The sequence below is a fragment of the Haemaphysalis longicornis genome, unplaced genomic scaffold (assembly GCF_048455015.1).
Source record: "Haemaphysalis longicornis isolate Haplotype H1 unplaced genomic scaffold, Haemaphysalis longicornis Haplotype H1 scaffold_4, whole genome shotgun sequence".
Lineage (NCBI taxonomy): Eukaryota > Metazoa > Arthropoda > Arachnida > Ixodida > Ixodidae > Haemaphysalis > Haemaphysalis longicornis.
Genome location: NW_027526361.1, coordinates 115,318,870 through 115,335,527, shown reverse-complemented (window position 1 = coordinate 115,335,527; position 16,658 = coordinate 115,318,870). Strand labels below are relative to the sequence as shown.

General features: G+C 45.7%; 1 protein-coding gene across 1 annotated transcript in view; it reads right to left on the bottom strand.

Moving 5' to 3' along the window:
- The window catches only part of Rsh (Rap GTPase activating protein radish), a 321,267-nt gene extending 311,403 nt beyond the window's left edge, over positions 1–9,864 (bottom strand). The window contains exon 1 of the mRNA XM_077707586.1: positions 9,748–9,864. The gene's annotated coding sequence lies outside the window, so the exon portion shown is untranslated. The remainder of the gene's footprint in view (positions 1–9,747) is intronic.
- Positions 9,865–16,658: the final 6,794 nt, after the last annotated feature.

The window sequence follows — 16,658 nt, the reverse complement described above, 5'->3', positions numbered from 1 at the left end:
TAAGATCAAGCAAGTCTTTCACTACTACTGCAACCGTCATGACCGACGCCAGGCGGCTGCCTCCCCTTCCCAGCGTTCCATGGTGTTCGGCATTTCAGCTTCGCCAGGTGCTTCGGCGACGGTGTCTCCACTGGGCATCCTGGAGGGCTGCCAAAGGGTAATTCGAAACCCCTCCCACAAGTCCACCGCTACACCCAGTCCTATCTCTGAGATACCTTGCGCTGGGTGCAAGTTGGTGGATACAAAGGTACCCGGAGACCGTGCAACCTCCTCCTACGAATGTGGCCCCACCGAGCAAACGAAAGCCTCTAGTATGAACACCGAGTTAGCGTGCAGCACCCAGATATACCTAAGCGGAGCAAAGAAAAAGGCAATCCGGATAAACGTGTCCTTGTCATTGCTACCAATGGAACTAAGAGGTATGCGAACGTCATCTTGGAAGGGGGTGGTTCTGCTCCAAAGGCTACCCAAGGGGAGGCATGCACGCCTCCAGGGACAGCTTACAAAGTCCAAAACCGAGGAAATGTGACACCTAAAAGCATTCGCCTCGTCAGGACCTTCTGTTCTGGAGCAACCAACAGCCCAAAGATGAATTTCACAAACCCGAACAACGTAGGCCCCAACTTTGCCGACATATTCTGGGCGGGTTTATTCTTGTTTTCGATATGGCAATGTAAAAGCCGCCCCCTTCATTTACTTAAGTGCAGCGCTGTGATCTTTTTTCTTTAGAGATACCATCCCAATTACGCTGATTGCTTTCTCTTTCTGTCCTATAAATGCAGCGTTAGCAATAACCAACCTTAGCAACCGCATACGTTACGCCAACACCTTCACCGCCGACAACCCCCCCCCCCCCCCCCCCGACACTTTCCCGACACCATATCGGTGAGGCGGCAGGGGTTTTTCCTCTCTCTTTCGAAGTGCAAATCCAGTCTGTGTAAATTTACGGCATCCCAGTTATAATGAACAAATATTTCTAAAATTACAGGGGCGACTAAGATTCCTGATATGATGTTAGAACGCGTCAGTATCACTTTGCCCTGAACTTTGTCGTCGAGTAAAATCCATGAGTTTAATGTCACTAAGTTTTGTGCCGCGAAACTTGCCGGACGACAAACCGGTAATATTTCGAACTTTTGGCTGAGCTCCGTAGCCCGTAACTGCCGCGGGTGGATCGTCTTGTCGTCCCACTACATTAGCTATACGGAGGCAACGATCTAGATGCTTCCACCACTGCCGTCGCTGCACTTCTATACGTCGAAAAAAAACAACGTACCTTAAACGAGCTTGCGCCTCTAGTGAATCGTCACGTAGCAACGAATCGCCTACGAGTCAGTAGCCAACCACGTGCGCAGTACCATAAAACGAACAGTCGATCAGGCAGAATTTCTTCCCGAGCTTCTGTTTACGAGGTAGGGTTACGCAGATCTAGGTGCGCCGTTTAATGAGACGTTTAATGAGAGCTTAATGAGACAAGAAAACACGTGTATGAATGCTCACACACCTAAACAATACGCCGCAATTTTTGCGTGAAAGCAAATGTATGTAGTTTTCAGTTACGTTTCCTTCTTACTGCATTACTTTGTATTTTGGCAAATGCATTAAAGCATTTATTTCTTATTTCAAACACATTCATTTCATTCTATTTATTATCATTACACTGTTGGAGATTTTACTCTATTTTTCTGCAACACTATACTCGTAGGCATGGTGCCGTATCTCGGCCAGAACGATCACTATACACACCCCGATAAACATTATAATGTTTACCAGGTACCTTTCTCCACGTCAGGTGACATAGGCCACAAAATCATTTACATTTGCTACATTGCTACTCAGTGTACGGTAAGAGATGCCACAAAGCCTGTGAAGTTAAATTACATATGGTGCGTGATCTAGTCAGAATGCTTACTCCACTTTAATTGCCCTCCGCTGCCAGGGGTGCAGACGAGACTTGAAAACGTCCAAGGTTGCGATCCGCGATTTAACTGAGATCACCCAGTTGATTGATCGGTGGTTTGTGATTCATTCTTTAGACATAGTTTCGCCTATCGCGATAGCAATAAAAAGGCTCAAAGAGAAGTCAAAGGGAATGCCGTCACTGAAAGACCCAGAGCAGAAGTTTCTGAACTTCAGAAACTGAAGTTTCTGATCATTTATTAACGTTTAGACAACTTCACCTAGTGGAATAATGTTTGCGAGTAGCACTAATTCACAGATATATAGACGCTCTCTCCAGCGAGACCGGTTTTCTTAGCTGGCCTTCATTTGGGTGCAACGCACTTGGCGTGACCTAACTTGACATCAAAGACATCAGCTCACCTTCGGCCACACCTTGTGTACAACAGGTGGTGTAACGTAATTCTGGACAGACAAGAAAACCAGCACAAAAATTTCAGTGAGGCTCATCTACCTGCCTTTCTCTCTGGTGGGAAGTATTTCCTACGGTTCTGCGACTCTGCATTCCAAAATAAGACTTGTATTTGAACAAGTAGAGGACAGACGTTTATTTGTTTGGTAAACAGGCGAAGTTTCTAGTGTTTTACTTTTTTGAATTTACATCGGCATCTCGGTGTCGAGTCAAAAGTTGACTTTGTTCCGTTTGGCCTTAATCAGTCTCGGCTACACAGAACAATAAGTTTGCTCTCTCCCTATCGATATTATCTAGGGCGCCGCAAGGCTTCAAATTTATTACGCGCGTCTCATGTAGTATACATTTTCCCCAAATGGTTGTATTTGTTTCTTTTTTCTTGTCTTTTTTGCGCTATTTTCACCAAGAACTTATGCAGGTCAGAAACCTCCTACTCAGGCTTGGCCAATTCTCCTTTACAAATACCATCCACATCTGCGAAGAAGAGAAGTAAGAAGATGAGGAAGCAAAAGAAAGAGAAAAGTTAAATATACACCTTTAATCGGCTGAATCTCCCTTTATCTTTAACCGTTATCCTTTCCCTGGGTGCTTCCGTCATAGGATATTGCCACAGAGATGTCGTGATCGCCTTTCATTCCTTTGTTGCGGCTACAGGCCGGATGCCCTGCTAGATAGCTATGCCTTCATTCGCAAGTTTTTTTTTCCTGACAATCCTGTTCTATCCAAAGATTTCTTTTTCTACTCTCAATGTTTTTTCTCGTACTTCTTTTTTTTTCTCTCTAAAATAAACCGGGTCACAGCCTAATTATTACAGGCAGCTTCTTGGCCAATACCCCGCGTGGGTACGCGCCATGACATAAGGAACCAACCAACCAACCAACCAAAAGTTAAATGGCATTCGCTGGATGCATGTGCCTTGTGTCCTCAGATACCGCCAGTCCGTTCGCGATAGGCCATGATCGTTGTGGATGGTGCGTGCAAGGGAGCTCACCTTCCCTTCCAAACACATCACCGACGTTGCTAATAAGGCAATGCAGCGGCATGGACTACCAAGAGCGCCCACCGCCTCCGTGACAATCCGTCCCGTCCGTGACTAATGGCCGCATGCGAGCAGAGGCAAGCCAAGAGGCATCAGCCACTGGCAAGAAGAACGCTGTGACTGTGCCCGCCATACCCTCCGACAATGCCAGCACCGCAGCCCCCCCCCCCCCCCCCCCGCCCCCCCAAGAAGTCCCACACGAAGATCAAGCAAGTCTTTCACTACTACTTCAGCCGCCATGACCCAAGCCAGTCAGCTGCCCTCCCCTTCCCAACGTTCTATTGTGTCCGGCATTCAGGCTTCGCCAGGTGCTTCGTCGACGGTCCCTCCGCTGGTCATCCAGGAAAGGTACCAAAGGGATCCGGGAATTCGAAACCCCTCGCACAAGTACACCGCTACACCCAGTCCTATCTCTGAGATACCTTGCGATGGGTTCAATTTGTTGAACAAAAAGGTACCCGGAGACCGTGCAACCTCCTCCAACGAATATGACCCCATCGAGCAGACCGAAGCGTCTACTATGAACACCGAGTTAGTGTGCAGCACCCAGATATGCCTAAGCGGAGCAAAAAAAAAAGACAATCCGGATACGCTTATCCTCGGCATTGCTACCAATGGAGCCAAGAGTGATGCGAACGTCATTTTGGAGGGGGTGACACTTCTCCAAAAACTGCCCAAGGGGAGGCATGCACGACTCCATGAACAGCCAACAAGGTCGAAGACCGAGGAAAATGCGACGCTTAAAAGCATTCGCTGCGTCAGGACCTTCTGTGCCGAAGCAGCAGCCGTAAGATACATTCCACACCCCATCAGTCCGCTGAAGGCATGCCTGAGGGATCAACATCGCAGAATCAAACAAGCAGCATCAACGTCATCGCACCCTAGTGGGTACAAAGAGCGCATCCACGAATTTTGATTTCATAATTACAGGTGAAAACAATAATGAGAAAGTAGATCAAGACAAAAAAAATTAACCCTGAAGGCCCTTATTTCGTAGTGCCGCGAAGATTGGGGAGTATACGCTCCTGTATACTGATCGTCGCTAGCTGCAAGCACCAAGAGAGGTAGGTTGCACCTCTAAAGGGCAGCCATCCAAGATGCGCTTTTCAACGCATGCATACCTGTCATCATTACGTTTGACTGACCGACTATAAATTAGTGCCTCCGAAAGGATTAAAGCTACCCCCTGACATGTGCTCTGCGCTGCACTACAGTACATCTGTAATCTATCTTAACGTGAACAGGTTACAGCGCCTATCCCTCTACATCGTGCACTTCCTCCAGCCATCTTTATAATAACAGAGTGAGCGATGAGTTTTTGGTTGCTTGTGGTGGTTTTCTTTAACGATGGTAGATGGCTGCGAATGAATGTACGCAGCCTAAGTAGGTCGTCATAACCTTGGCACTTACATACGCGGAGACTCAAGGCTACAGAGGCTACCGCAATTACGACAGAATAAAAAGCCCACCCAGCGTGTTTCCAGCTCATTAGTGCACATTTATGGATCTACTGGAATGAAAGAGCGGTGTTACGCCACAGTCCACAGTCAGAGAAGAAAACTCATTTTAACCATTGTGATAAAAGCAGAATGGGCTGCGATCGAGCTTGTCCAAGTTGGGAGTGGTTGCGCAGTCACGGCAGCATAACATCGACAGAAGGCTTAGTGGTCGTAGCTAAATAATACCAAATTGAAATAATTCCCGCAAAACCCCCAACCCTAGTAATCAGTTTGCACGAACCCGAACAGCACAGGCCCTCACTGTGGCGGCATTTTCTGGGCGAGTTTACTCTTGTGTGCCCGTGTAGAAACGGGAGTTTTCTATAAGGCAATTTACAACCTCTCCGTTCATTTACTGATGCGCCGCGGTGTGATCTTTTCGCTTTAAAGATATCATCCCAATTTCGTTGATTCCTTTTTCTTTCTGTCGTATACATGCACCGTTAGTAATCAACCACATACGTTACGCCAACAGCTGCGCCGCCGACAACCCCTCCAAGACTTTCGTCACACCGTATCGGCAAGGCGGCAGAATCGTTGTCTCTCTCTCTCTCTCTCTCTCTCTCTCTCTCTCTCTCTCTCTCTCTCTCTCTCTCTCTCTCTCTCTCTCTCTCTCTCTCTCTCTCTCTCTCTCTCTCTCTCTCTCTCTCTCGTAGGGTGTACATGTAGATTACGTCTCCCCGTTTATAAGCTCATCTACAAACGAGGATAACTTTTTACAGCATTTTCCTTCATTGCTCGTTTGCGCGGAAATAGGAACAAGCTACCACGGTCAACTCTAAAATGGAGAGAATCGTAAGCCTATAACGAAAAATGTGAGAGCGAAGGGACCGTTGTTCGTTTCATTTGTTTCTCTAATCCGGTTGGCGTCGCTGGACAAAAGATAACCTAGATATCGCAACGTTTCCAGTGACCTCATCATTCCTCGGGTTCATTTCCTCGCCGTTATCATATTTTGCCAACGTTTATTTCAGTTTTGCTTCGCAAATGCCCCATCACGTACTGTAGGCCCAATATTTCCTTCTACTACTATCGCTGACTGGTTGTTTTGTATAAGTAAAGCGTTGAACGTGATGACTGCGCAGTGCGCGTTTCTACTTACGCGGTCGCAGCGCCGCCTTGTTAGCAATGACGCCCACCAACACACGTGCATACGTGCGAAATAAATATGAAAAGTACATTAAGATCGCTGTCTGGAATGTCTTAAGAAGAGATTTGCTCCCCCAGACCCGTGACCACACACACGTAACGTATCCCCATGGGGTAGTGACCAAAAAAGGCGTACCCGATGTCTCTAAAGACAGCTGCGCCAGGCCGATACCCAGGCGTGCCTCGAGGGCACATGCCCATGCTCAAGCGACACAGCGGCTACAAAGCATTTAATCAGCAACCCCTCAGACAACGGCATAGCAATACCACACCTGGAGTGAGAGAATGGCTAATTTGGTTTAACAAAATTAGTTTTTGCACGATACTCCAGGGCCGCAACGGCCTATTTTTTTCCTTTCCTTCTTCGTAGCTTTAACTTACACTTAGGTTGCCACTTACTTCGGACAACTTGACAGGTTCGCTAGCCCAGCCCTTTTTCTGCCGCCATACCAGAGCTGCAAAAGCACGCAAAAAGTATGCTTTCGATAAAACAGACATAAAAACATTTTTTTTTTGCGTCAACCACAAAATCTCACGCAAAAACAGCATATATACCGGCTTAGTCGTGGTGTTCGATGCCCCATAGCGTGCATGCGTTACTCTATGGGTATATGGCCCTTTGGAAGGCGTCAGTGTACAAATACGTAATTTAGAGCGCGGGCATTCGCTCACAGGATTCTTGTGGTTGATCCTCCTTGTGCTAGCGCTCATGTAATAGATTGATTGGTTCATTGATTACTTGGTGCAGGCCCCAACGTCCGCGACTGCGGGTACGGGCTACCCTGTGGCAATGTATCCCTTTGCCAGTCTAACAGCACTAACTTTTCCTGTATGCGCCTGCTTAGGCCCAAAGTTTCATTTCAAGATCTTACGACCTCAAGTAGTGCCCGCATCTTGAGAAAACTTTTTCGAATGGGTACCAGACCCGGTTGACAACGTAAGACCTCAAAGCGCCACGTTAGGCCTAGAGTGCTATGGTTAGGCTTAACGCTTGATAACCTTCATGTTAAGGCTTACGGCAGGCCAAGCAACGTCACACTCAATCTATATTGAGTTTTGGGCTCCGGTTTGACGGTGTTAGACCTCAAAACGTGACGTTTGGCTTAACATCGCGCCGTCGCATGTCCAGCGTTGTGCCCTGCGCCTGCTGGAGGCATCTATCTCTGCGCCAGCTACTTTTGAGCTGGAAAATATGGGAGGCTCCACGAAAGAGGCTTTGCGGATTTCCCGAGGAACCGACGGAGCACTAAAAATCAAAAAAAGAAAAGAACGCTCAAGCGTTCTGTGAAAGCGGATGAGGACGAGGAAATCTAGGTTTTCCGCTGTTCGTTGGGCGTCTGAAGGTCTATCACCTGCTATCATAAATATACGGTGGAAAATTTAATGATGCTCGCTTTCCCATCTCGGTTGCCGAACTCCTTACGATTGCGAATTTCAACAGCTGCTGCAGGAATTGGCTTGGTCCTTATACTCTGTGCGGTTTTTCTAAAGAAACGCTGCTCTAGGTGAGGCGTACGTCTTCCTTGTGCTATTAGTAACGTAAGCTGACCAAGCAGTATTTTCCCCTCTGGTACTGTTCCTGATCTATCTCATATTTTATCTTTCATTCCACGTTTTGCTCGCCTAGGACAAACAACATTTCTGTCCAATTACTATATAGCTAAAGCTTCGAATCTGAATGTCAAAGTCTTAGTCTTAGTTTTGTTGACGCAGCGAAGTCTCGTTTAATGAATCATGTCTCCCACGTCTGGCTCAGTACTACCGGACATAAAAAGAAAAAAAAACAATATTTTTAACTACCATCCAAACTCTCCCTCTACGAATAAGAGTAATGTGAGCAGTGAAGTAGTAACAGCTCATCGGCAATAAAAGTTGACCCAGTCCAGAATTTCCTCTGAAACTCCTGGAAGATACTTCGAATGATTACAGACTCAGCGTTTTAAAGCTTTATAAGCTCTTGTAAACTTTGGTTAATATTATTCTAACGATATTATATGCCTACATAAATCGAAACAAGAAACACTGACGCCAGTAACAGCATAAAACCGGAATTCGAATGAAAGCACTCTGAAGCGGCATTAGTCAAACGGCAGCTAATTGGCCGCACGGTTATACTATTTTTTGTTTCAGAAACACGCACGATGTTGCTGGCAAAGCAAAACGGCAGAACGGGACAGTCTGAGTTCAGTTCGAAAACTGCTATTTTATGAGCAGAGGGAGAAAGTAATTATGACTCGACCTAACTAAGAAATACTTTAAATGCCTTACTCTGGGCTTGTCTCTGTATAAGACGTGCTTTTATTTCTACTCAAGGTTTGGAAATAGAGCAAGCAAAATTCTTTCTTCTGCGGCGCAGATGCTGTTTTTTTTATTGTCTAAAATCACGAGTACGCCGTAAAAATTGTAAAAAAATTGTCAAATTGTAATTGTAAAATTTTAATTGTAAAAAACTGCAAACATTTTGTAGAAAAAGACACCAAATGACCTTTTTTTATTTCGCAGGCGTGTACGCAGATATACCAAATTTGTCAACTCCCGGAACTTCCAAGAGCTAAAAATATTGTTATGAATGTTTGCGGCTTTACAGTTATCTGCCTGAAAACTTTTGAAGGCGGTGATACCCGTCATTGCATCTTCGTCATTTCCTAATTTATCTATAACTTCTGTTGCTGGTGCGGTACATTTGTAAACCGTTCACGCTACCCCGTTGATCCAGTAAAACGTTTTTTTTGTGCCCCTATAGTTCTAGCGTCCCGCAAATTGGGAGTTCTTTTTGGTAAGTTTTTATAGCTTATGAAGCAACTTTTTTTTTGTCCTGAATTTTCGTTAACGACAATTGTAGATGCCATCAGAAGAGTCAGTAGATAACGTGCGCACAAACAGATCGAGAATATTCACCGTCATTATTTCGCATCGAATTAAGTTACTCACTATAACATGCGCTTAACGTCCAAGTAACTCAGGTTGGACATGTGCTTACACTAGTCATATATTTACAAAAAAAAATTCTGTCAACTTTTTGAGGTAGTTAAACGCATCACAAAACTACCAGCTAATTCATGCCAACGCATATTGCACCACACGGCAGGCGTAAAATATTATAAGTTGTAAGAGGACCCTCACATTTGGATGAAAACTTCTCAAAAGACACGAGCCGAGAATTACCTCTACCTGAACTATACAAAAGCGCACCAGTCAGAGAAGACAATAAAAAAAAAAGTGAACGATCAATGTTGCATGCTCATCTACACCGTTTTCATCAATGGGGAAGTGCCGTGCACGTCGCAACAAGATAAGACGCCACCCGCTTTCATCTCACCCTACTAGCACAACGAAACGAAGACGCAAAGACTCGAACGGCCTTGACCCAGAAGCTGTGTTAAAGCGCGCGCGACGAGTGGCGGACCAACCGGCGGTGGATGACACGTTGAGCCGTCGCCGAAAATGTCTGGCGTCAGTAGCGGAGATAGAGAGACAGGGTGACAGCTGCCGAAAAGAGGATAGAAACGAGTAAATTAAGAGAAAAAAAAGTGGAAAAGGAAACACAGGTGTCCGCATATCGGGATGACGAGAGAACTGCCATCTGGACAGTTTGGTCCATTTCTGCGGGTACGCCTCGCTTGCGGCGCCAAAACTAGAGCGGGCCGCGCACCAGGTGCGGCGGGCGGTGGAGGCCTGGGGGCGCTTACCTGTTACGGGCGCGCCGAGGAGGATCCAGCGGCCGCAGCGGCGTCGGCGAGGAGCGCCGACCGCGTCGCCTGTTGCATCTGTTATCCTCACTTCGAGGCTGGCTTCATGGCACGACGCCGGGGCCAGACACCGAAGCCCGCGCGCGCGATTAGCGGGCTACCGTTGCCCCGGAGACAGCGCAGGCCGCCGCCGCGCCGGGGCGCTCCCGTCGCTTGATCAATACTGTGGGAACGCTGGAGCCGCGTGCGTGTGAAGTTGCGTGCACTAGGGCGCACGCTGCGACCACGGTTCGTCCAATCAGCGGGGCGGCTAAGGTTTAGACTCGTAACGTTCCGCCGCGACTTTTGACTCGCGTTCAAGTTGCTTGCCTCCGCCACTCTGTGACGTAACCTAAATGTTCCTAACGGCCACTCTCGGAGTTTGTAAGCGTAAATGGATAAGCAGCAAGACGTGCGTACAGCCGCGCTATATTCTCTCGCGGACGACAGAGCCCCCTTTTCCGCGAGCTCGGCGTCCGAGGCGCTGTAGGGAACTAACGAGCAGCAAAAAGCGCGTGCCAGGCGCTGCGCTGCTCCGGGCTCCCATGTTGGGCTGGGCACGAGCAGTCGGCGGGGCTTTCTCGGCCACGCCGGGCCAGGGTCTACGTACGCAGGCCGGGACCTTTGATTCACGCGCCGTATTTAATTGTCGAGTGTCTGCGAACAGCATTTATACTGTAGTCGTGCAAGGAACTAATGTTTACATTCCGGATTTTTATTTTCCGAATGCGGCTTTCAGAATGTCCTCTGCATATAAAAACTTGTTTTCGTGTGCGGCATGCTTAAGAAAGGAGCACGCAAAATTTTCACGAAAACACGCAAATACAGTCCCTCCTGTCTGTACTCCTTCCGGGAGTTCCTTCGCCTGAAATTACTGCAATTATATGCGGGTGCCAACAAAGGCGGCCGTTGCACTCATTTCCGTAACTGTTTTGGATTAGCCGGTATGGGGTAGGTTACGCGCACCCACTGACTGTAAATCGTCGTGTACCGACTGCGGATCATTTATTTTTCCTGTGTGTATTGCATAGGACTTACGTGACCTAAAAGCGTGCTCAGCGATTTTGTTCCTTTGAGAAAACACAAGCGAAGAGAACGACCGGGAGGTGGTTTAGAGTACGCCGACTGCCCGCCATGACTTCCTTTGTACCTGTCTTTTCTCTGCGTACCAAGTGTCGACTCTCCACCAACTACACAACAATGTTTTTTTTATTATTATTATTTCTTTCCATTTCTCCGCACCTGTATTTTCAACGCTAAATCATGTGCTGACTCTGCTGTCTTCCCACCTACCGTAAAATAAAACCTTTCATGCACTACTGGTAACACCAATAGCCTAATTAAATGTCTGAACCTCATGTTGGCGCCCCAACTTCATTCTGTCCCAGGAGCTCATTAAGAAATGACCACTCACACGAACAAAATTGCTACCGTCCAATAAAGGAGCGAAGTAATTTAAATTGATAGATGATTGCATGGTCGGTTTACGATTGCGCGGCTGTCTACCCACACATGGTTTGCATATGCGCTACAAACAGTTCCGACTTTTTCCGTTCCGATAACATGTAGCTCCATGCGCAGACTGTGTTTAAAAATCCAGTCGTAACAATGGAATGTCGATCATTATGGCGGAACAACTTGAACTTGGTTTGGGTTCTAGTATACGGATGCTATTACGCACCGCAGCGCCGCGAAACATGTTCCAAAATCACACAGGTTGCTGGCATTTACTGTTGTACCCCTGTCGCGTGCCGTCCGCTCGATTCCCTAGGTTTTTTTTTTTCAATTCATACAAGACATTATGCGCATAAGACCAACAAAACACTGCATGTGTTCTACGATGTCACTATGACAACCTATATAGAGTTCGATTGAATGTTCTGTTGTTCAAGCTGTCTGTCTAGAACGCTGCGCTCTGCAGGTGCTTGACCATTTCGTTTTTTGTGTCTTACCATTTTTCAGACATAGAGATACAATTTGCCCCCCTGCCGCCCTTCCTCTCCAAAGTTTTGGAGCTTGTCATTTTGCTGGCAGAAGATCGCGCCTCCATATAGTTACTTTATGATTTTCATGACAGCGTGCCTTAAACAACACGATTTTTAACCCTTCCGGCCCTGGCATCCTATATTTAGGACATGAACCAAAACACTTCTAGCAATTTGAGAACAAAACCAAAACAGGTAGTTTGCTGGGAACTAGATTTTCAAGGACCCCAATTGCGATTGATATCATCATTGTTGTCTTTCTGCTAAAGCTGAACGCTAGAAAGAGGAAGGTATTGCAGTGAAGGCCAAACTGACGTCAGGGTGACCCAAGGACCAAAGTCCTAGTTTAATGACATGGCTGTAAAACTAAAAATACTTGCACTACCAGCCCTAACTTTTTGTATTTGGTCTCACTGCTTCCAAAAATTTAGTAATAGGACCAGTTTTTTTCTGCTGTAAATTTAAAATTTAATTGCCTGATGACGTAATTAGATGACATGCTTATAAATCGCCTATTACTTGCATCGAAAGCTCAATTTTTTTTTGTTTTCCAGCCTATAGCGTCCAAACATTAAATAAAACACAGAAAAAATTTCGACAGAAAGAAAACATTCAAGGCTGAAAGGGTAAGACAAAAAAGTACGTGCACTCCCTCACGATTATTTTTCGCAGCTTGTAATTGCTTTCGTCTGAATAGGCTGGTAAGCAAAAAAATTATATATGTGTGTATGGGGGTAGGACGGGGGGGGGGGGGGGGTACCTGTGCGCGTATGATCTTGTGCGTCGGTTGCAAATACAGCAGAAACATAGAGAAATTCATATGTTACAGGTACCTCTTAGCCATCGAAAATCTTACACTTCATCACATATGGTGTAAGATAAAAAAAATCTCACGCCAGTTGTGGATTTAGCAGGAAAAGGCAGTGACCCCCCAAAGAAACTGGGAATTTTTTTTTTTTTCAGTTTAAGTTTCAGTTATAAACCTATTATTTACCGAAATATTCAATGCAGTGTTTGAACCCATAGCGGATTGGCTGGTAGCCGGTCCAATGCAAAATATTTGCAGCGACAGCAACAAATACATTTGTTAGAAAATAGCAGGTAAATGAACATATCATAACGTATAATAACACAACATAGCAACATAACAGATCAAGCTACAAACCATATCACCAAATCACATAACGCAGTCAAAATAGGCGACACATTTCAATATGCATATCTGATTTCGACTGCATATCTGATTTGAAGGTGATACCTAGATACTTCTGCCAAAGGACATGCTGAAGTTGTTTGTTGTTTAAGGAAATAGATAACCAGTTGGAACCTAATTGCTTTCGCCTTGAGTGAAACATGATGCATTTGGTTTTATCAAGATTAAGGGACCAGTCACCAGCGTACATTAATGTTATGTTAAAGTTTCAAAATTTATGAAAAGTGGTTTATGCACAGGCAGAATAAAATAGGCCCCAAGGCTGAGCCCTGCGGTACCCTGGTTAACACTGTTTGTGGGTCTGATATGAAATCCCTAACTGTGGCGAATTTACTTCGATCTGTTACAATCCATGCGTCTTACACCTAAAACCAGATTTGTGAAGTTTATTCTATAATTTGGCATGATTAACTGTGTCTAAGGCCTTTTTTTATGTCTAAATATACTACTAAGACAACATTGTTGTTGTGAAAGACAGTGTTACGAATTTTGCTTAAAAGGAGTACTACTGTAGATGTCGATATTTTCGGAGAAAAGTCATGCTGACTGGGGCATATAATGTTGTACTTTGCTGTGTATTTCCTTATATGGCCGCTGAGAAATGTCCCGAACATTGTATTTATAGCACTTAAAACCGAAATGGATCTATAACGGCTAAAATCCAGTTCATCGCCTTCTTTGAAAATAGGAACTAATTAACCGGTTTTCAGTTGATGAGGGTATATTGTCGTTTTTATCGAGTGGTTAAACAGATGCTGAAGTGAGGAGCGAGAATATCGATGTTATTTTTGAATAACTTGACTGGAAATCTGTCCATCCCGACGACGTTTCTTGCCTGAAGCGTCTTAACTAAGGCTATGATTTCATGCAACTGAATATCATTCATTATATTTGAAATAGCTTGCTGTGGTGGCATTGAATCATTTATATGCTGTATTTGTTTGGCCAGCTCTGGGCGCACGTTTGTAAAATAGTCACTGGAGGAGTTAGCTGTATCCTGGTCTACTAAATCAGGCTGTATTTGTGGCGTTGATTTTGGGCCAATGGCGTCATTCACAGATGAAGGCCACATTTGAACATAATTCATAGCGGCGTCATTTGTAGATAATAGCCTAAAAAGGTAACCAAATTTGCCAATAAAAATAGGAAAATTAAAGAAGTGAGCGTAAAACTGTCTTAACCCTGATGCATCAAAAATGACGGATTATACGCACACGCCTACACGCATGTGGTATTCTGCTACGTGTCAAAACCCAGATGTGGCTATAATTATTGTGTCTTTAAATGCGAAAGGTGAAAGGGAAGGGTTTCGTATGGAATGTAACAGTTGTCCGAAAGAGATTGGATTGATAAAACGTTTATTAAGCCTGCAGTAAAGCGCGCACGTGCGCTTTGGACGTGGCTTACATCGTCTTTTTTGCGGGTGCTCTGCGAGGATTCTCGTTCGCCGTTGCCGGCTCGCTAGGTCCCTGCCTAGCCAGCGCCTCGGTGAACTGCTGGACGGCCTGGAGTTGCGTTTCTTGGTGGTCACCCCGCGTTGCTTCCTCAAGCTGCGGCGGTATACGTCCTGAGTTAGCTTCACTTGGATGTTTGGAGCAGTCCCATAGCATGCGCTCTAATGTGGCCGTCTCCGTGCGGCACGCTCTGCATTTGTCGTCGGGGTGTGATTCTGGATACATTTTGTGCAGGAGCACTGGGCTCGGAAGCATTTCCGTTTGTAATTGACTGAACAGGATGGCCTGTGACCTGCTCAGCTCTTTGCAGGGCGGCGGGAGAAGTCTGCGGGCCAGCCGAAATGCCTTGGTCAGCTCGTTGCAGCTGGTCATCCTGTCTGGCGCTGAACCAGAGCGGGCGGCCGTTGCCTTGGGCGCGGTCGGTTAGTCCTCGCGCACGGGCGCGTGCCGTTTCATTGCGGTTGTCATTCTTCTCTGACAGTACAGCTGTGTGCGCCGGGAACCACTTTATTCGAATCATCTTGTTGCGGCCTGCCTGTCGTATCAGGATGCCTGCCGCCGTTGGGGAAATTGAGAAGTGCGCTCCAGTGAAGCGGCTACAACTCACTTTTAATTCACGTGTCTTAAAACAAATCAAAGGACGATTGACACCACTGCTGATTATACATACCTCGCAGTCCGTTTAACCAACAAATTGTCAAACTGTTTGAGATGAATGAGCGCTACCACTCTCTTCGTGAGACGCATCCAGTATTCAAGTACACGGAACTTGACAGATTAGTACAGCTTCCGAAATAATTGGCAGCTGCGAGTTTGTTTTTTTTTTCGTCTTTTTTTAGAGAAACTACGCCAGTTCAACCAAAGAAAGAAAATAACCTCGTCGAGTTGGATGCGCATTCGATAAACAATTATTTATCAATTGCGTTTTAAAAACTCTAGAAGTCCTCGTTCACTTTCAACTTGACAACGCACGGAGTTCTGAAGGTGTGGTTCCATATTAAACGGCTGCTACTCAGTTTTTAACATGGTTACTTTAAAACGGAATTTGCTAAGCATACCTACTCCGCAGCCAAATTGCCGTAGAAAAACCACAATCAGTTTCTAAGCCACCGTCACGACACTACTTCTTCCGTTGCCATCCGGGCAACAGCGGTGGCCGCAGAAAATGTGCTTTAGAACAAATTATAATGCTAATTTTCTAAATAGCACATTTGGTGTGTGATTTAGTCAGGATAAAATCACGGAAATCAGGAAAATCACGGAAATCAGGAAAATTGGGATTTAGTCACGATAAAATCACAATTTTTCTAACATTCATTTTCTTCAGGCACTCTTCCCGATCAGCCCTTTTACCCACGGACAATGGCGCGGCCGACCTCTTCTGCACTTGGAAATTGGCTTAAATATAGGAAGTCATTTTGTGACCGGTAGATAGTATGTGTACTTCCTGTTTTCTCAATGAAAGACAAATAAGTAGTAACATTTCGTTGCTGAGCGCCTTGCACAGCGGCATCCGCCGATTCAACGAATCTTTCTGAAAGCTTCCATTGCGTGTTTCATCACCACTCGCGACACCAAGAGAAACCATTTGCTTTCGAGAACAGCTGTGAGCATTCTCACCGTGGCGTTCCCTGTGGTTTTCAAAGGCGAGTACCGCCAGCGTCGACCCGCTTGCCAAATTCGTTCTTTTTGTTTTCGTTTTGAGGCAACAGTAAATTAAGGATCCACTTTCGCAGTCCTGAGTGTGCTATACACAATAACCATCCGCTATGCAATAGCACGCTTGTTACGAGGGGAGGCACAGCCTTTGATGAATAACTGGGTTTCTTGCGAAAAGTGAAATTTCTCTTAAACAAAGTAGCTTTGAAGCATCAAAGTTTGCTACTCTACCCATATAATTTGCGGTTGGAACGTGGGCGTGGCTCGCTACCTATTTGGAGACCGTCCAAAGTGGAAAGAGCGCTTGCCAATTTTGGCCGTCTCATGCAGAGCATAAAAGAACTATGGTTTGTATTGATAGAAACCACATAGGCAATCCCTTGAAGCAATACTGCGTACAGTGTCGGGATAACTGCTTTGTATGATTTGCGCTAAGAATGACTTACAGGTTGCGACGTATTTGTATCGCATTTTGTACGGCTCACAAGATTATTTCAGGAATGGTTGCTTGTTCAGATTAGGGGTTTAATTTAACGCGCCGAGGCTACGCCGAAATCTCGA